The 4,983-nt window shown below is 39.7% G+C and overlaps 1 long non-coding RNA gene across 1 annotated transcript; it reads left to right on the top strand.

The window, feature by feature from the left end:
- Window positions 1–3,541: 3,541 nt before the first annotated feature.
- On the top strand, window positions 3,542–4,330 carry LOC138513048 (uncharacterized). The gene is made up of 3 exons (XR_011281671.1): window positions 3,542–3,759; window positions 3,887–3,972; window positions 4,115–4,330. It is a non-coding gene; the product is annotated as an uncharacterized lncRNA (long non-coding RNA).
- The last annotated feature ends 653 nt before the right edge of the window (window positions 4,331–4,983 follow it).

Below are 4,983 nucleotides of genomic sequence, written 5' to 3'. Positions count from 1 at the left end.
GTCCGCAGACTACCAGGGCCCAGGACATTGGAGAGATCCCAATAATCCTCAACAGGGCACTACCCCCTTTCAAAAGAAAGTTACTTTTTCGGATACATCATCCGATGGCAGTGGATCATATCCTACTAGAAACTCTCGAGGTAATAGGGATAGGGGTAGGAATTGGAACAGAGGTTATAATCGAGGCCGAGGACGTCCATATTGGCAGTATCAAAATTATAACCGTCCAGCTAATTTTGTTCCTCAAGGCCCACATACTCCCTTTCCTCCACCTAACCTCCCTTTTCCGCCCCCGATCAAGGGGCCCCCCCATTACAAAATTATTTCGAAACCAGGAGAAGGTCATACCGCAGGTAGCCCTACCATCGGCAGTATACAACATTTCTAAGAGACAACTTAGTGAATATGAGACTCGAATTTTGGAGAAGGGTTTCTCGTTTGTTCCTATGAGAAACCCCTCCAAAATGGAGGTAGAGATTGAATTACGTGGTTTATTTCGCAAAATACGTTTGCGTGACTTCTTTGGGAATCAAGCCCATGTTAATGGTGACGACGGCCTTCATACTACTTTAAAATGTAAATCTACCTTCACTCCGACCTTACAAATGGTTTCTGACGAGACAGCGGTATTTGAAAAGGCGGTCCTCAAAGACTTTAACTCCTGCTATAATACATCTAACAATTATAGCAGGGGTTCCTGCTTCAATTTTGGTAGACAGGATTGGGCCAGCCTTCAGGAACTTAAGTCAGACACCTCGATAATCATAAAGCAGGCAGACAAGGGAGGTGGAATTGTTGTCATGGACTCTCATCAATATGACAATGAAATTTTGCGCCAGCTTGACAATTCAGCTATATACAGGAAACTTCCGAGTGACCCTACGGAAAGCATCAGAGCTCAAATTGCAGCGATTGCTCAACGAGCACTAGAAAGTGGAGCCATTAATGATAAGGAATTTCGTTTCCTTACTATTAAGGGAACTAGGACTCCGCTCATATATGTACTTCCCAAAATACACAAGGACCTCCTCAATCCGCCAGGACGCCCTATTGTGTCATTATGTGGATCTATATTAGAACCCATTGGTCAATTTTTAGATTATTTCCTGAAGCCATTGGCGGCCTCTACTGAAACATACCTGGCTGATACCACTGATGCCATTAAACATCTTGAGGGTTTTCCTTTTAATCATGATTCCGACATACTTATGACCTTAGATGTGGAGTCATTATACTCCAATATACCACAAATGGAATCTTTAAAAATAATGAAAGACTTTTTGGACTCACGGCCAGGCATTCAAGTAGTTCCCACTGAAATACTAATAGATTTACTTGAGATAGCTCTTTCACGCAATTATTTTCGTTTCAAGTCTTCTTATTATCTACAAGTGAAGGGAACAGCGATGGGGGCAGCATTTGCCCCCAATTACGCCACACTTTTTATGTGGAATTTTGAAAACAGGTGTATCTTGTCAGACATTAATCCCTACAGAGATGCCATTAAATTGTATAAACGTTATATTGATGACATAATTATAATCTGGGACAAAACAAAGGCAGATCACCTTGCATTTCTTCCATGGCTAAATGCGATGGATACGAACCTCAAATTTACTATGACAGCCAATAGCACCTCTTTGCCGTTCTTGGATTTGTTAATCAAGAACTTTGAGGGCTGCATTATTGTTGACCTGTACCGAAAAGAAACTGATCGGAACACTATTTTAAGATTCGACAGTTTTCATCCTGAATCATTGCGCAAGAGCATTCATTATAGTCAGTTTCTCAGGGCTAGACGAAACTGTACTAAATTGGAAGACTATAAGACTCAGGCGAACATTATTGAAGATAGACTGCATCAGCGAGGCTATCCCTAATACCTACTTCGTCAAGCTCGCAAAAGAGCCAGATCCCAGCATCGAGATATTCTCCTCGAGAAACATTCCCGGGAAGATATTACTAAGGAGCGGCTAGTTTGCGCTATGACTTTCAACACCTTTCATCACAAGATCAAACAAAGCATTATGAAACATTGGCATCTGCTTCAACTAAATAATCCAGGACTTGCAAAACCTATTTTTGCATTCAAGAAAGGCAAGAACCTCAAAAGTTGGCTTACTAAAGCCGACAGGTCGAGTACTGGACCTAAATTGAATACGGTGACAGGATTGTGGGGTGGCAAATCCATCCAAGGACACTTTCCATGTGGTTTTTGCAACCAATGTGCTTCTACAATCACTGGATCCGTTGTAGGGATTAATGGTAAAAATTGGAACCTTAATCATCATACCACGTGTAACACCAAAAACGTGATTTACGTAATTATCTGTCCCTGTGCCTTAACGTACATTGGTAGAACAAAACTAGAATTGGCGAACATAAATCTAAAATTCGAAACAAAATTGTGTCTGCTCCCTTAGTGTCTCATTTTGTCGAAAACAATCATGATCTGAACAACTTGAAATGGTGCGTTTTGGAAAAAGTCTATGGCACTGATGTTAACAACACAGCATCCCGCTTGGCGCAAAGGGAACAATGGTGGATGTATAACACTAATAGTTATGAGACAGGACTTAATCGCCAAGAGGAATGGCTCCATTGTATACCTTAACATGCTACACACACATATATATACTTTTTTACTAGATCACTGCAAGTGGATCCTTACTTAGGTCCGCTGATGATTGTTTAACACATCCATTTTGGCAACTTATGCCTTGGTCCCTGTATTTTAGAAATTAAGTCCCCTTTGAGCATTTATGGGACTTAAAATTGACGCATATAGTCCCTATTTGATTAGGGTGCTATTTCGCGTACAATGTTGAATACAACACTCAACAGCGTTTTTTTACGCCAGTTATTTAAATATAGCCTGAGTAGGTAATATTGTTGGCACATTCATTCATGCTACATTTGCTAACATACATTTATACATTTGTAGGTTTTCTGTGTGGCGAGACCGTACTTTAGTCCTTTTTTAGTCTCTATAGGCCAAAGGGCACATACGCAGTCTTGTTTCTGTCTCTAGTACCGCGTGTGTTTATAAACACAGCCGCGGAGGCCACATCGGATGGTGTGCATTTCAGGCAGCTGCATTCAGAGACGAAAGAGAAGGCTTGTACCGGGTGAGAATACTTTACTATTTTATATATATCTGTAGGCTCTCCTCTCCGCGAGCCGCATTCAGTCTCCTTGTATGTTACCGACAGGACATAGGACATATATTTAGCTTGATTTAATGTCTCGAGTTTTGTGCATATTTATACATCTTGTGGAGGAGACTATATTGGACGGCACGAACCTGAGCCCACTATTTAATAATCTAGATAAAAGACTTTCCTAGATTAGAACTTTGACACTATTACAGTGGTTTGAAACGGGTGCACTAGAGGTCCAGAATTGTCAGTTTCAACATGACAAACTAGGACAGGCTTGTGCAAGTGGCATTTGTCTGATCCAAGCATTAGTTCATCCTCCCACCCTGTCTGAACCCATTTAATTTGATGCAGTTTACTTTTTCAACTCAAAACGCTTCTTTAATTGCTGCACCTAATGGCTTACAACCTTTAATATGCAAACCTTGTTCTATACCTTTTTCTTAGGGTTTTTTCACCTACGGGTTAGCATTTGTTGGCCTCTCCTTCCAACTTGATCCCACACCGTCGAAGACTCGAAGATTTGGAATATTCCCTATCCTTATCTATTATAGAGTCGATTGCAGACACGATTAGAGGCTAAAACATTCTACAATTTAAGGTTGGTAATAGAAGGGGTAACATATTGATCTGCTCTCTGTGGAGACAGGGGACACTGTGTTTTAGCAATCGAAGTCTGAGATAATCTAGTGATATCTCTTTTAGCTTCTTACTTTTGTCTTTTGTAGATGTAAATTTATTTGCATCACCAGTCCTGTTTGGGTGGCGGATCGAAACAAACACATTTTTCGGCACCACTTCTGGACCAACTTAGGTGAATATATATATATATCCCCAGGTTTCATTTCCATGGCTAGAGGCATCGAAAATTAGGAGGCTCACTCATTATACTCTGTATTTTAACAAAGTTTTTTTCTGTTTTTTCTATTTTGTCTGTTTTAATGTGTTTCATTAAGGGTCAACGTCTCCCACAGACTTTCAGATCTACAATCAAGCTCTTATGAATTGTACAAAGTTTTACCTGCAAGAACTACTGAATGATAGACAAAAAATTTAAGCATTAGTTCGTTCCAGGTTTTTATTTGCAATATTTAGTGCGCCCTGAGGAAGGCGACTACTGACTCGCTCAATGGAGCCAGATAGGTTGAATTCGCCGAAACTGTTATGATATTTTAAGATCATGTATGTACAGTAGGCACGTAGCACTTTTTTTGCATTTAGTACTTTATTTCTTTGTTAACAACTTGGCACTTAGCACTTGGTTGCACTTAGCACTTTATTCAATTGTTAACTATTTGCCCTCTCCATAGCACTTTGACTATTTGGATGGAATTTAAAATGAGACAGCGATGCTTTACCTTGAGTAACATGAGGTTACGAATTGTGGCAACTAAACTGCTATTGAATGGCTTGAGGCATTAGATTTGACAAGTATTTTATAATTAATTTATCGATTTTATTGTTGATTTGATGTTTATATATTATGCAATTTTATAATGGTAATAAATTACTAATTAAAAATGATAATGTGAATATTTATGACTGGGCTCTCCTTTTCTTCCTCGCCTCTATTTCCATAATTGAGTACTCAAATTAATACAGTACTCCTCCATGTGAACTCCCTTTTTCCCTTCGGGATCTTTTTTTGTAATTTTGTTGTTCCCCAGTTCCATGGTATAGGGGTTACCCATCCGTTGTGATATACCAACAGAAGTATGCCAGAGACAGGAGTTATTTGTTAATTATCATGAACTGCACGCCAGAAAATATCCAACGACTGTCTTCTGGCTGTATCTAGTGATAATGTGGGAGTGATGCTCAGTTG

Source organism: Ambystoma mexicanum, chromosome 12, assembly GCF_040938575.1.
Source record: "Ambystoma mexicanum isolate Mex_15411 chromosome 12, UKY_AmexF1_1, whole genome shotgun sequence".
NCBI lineage: Eukaryota > Metazoa > Chordata > Amphibia > Caudata > Ambystomatidae > Ambystoma > Ambystoma mexicanum.
This window is presented reverse-complemented; position numbering and strand designations above follow the sequence as displayed.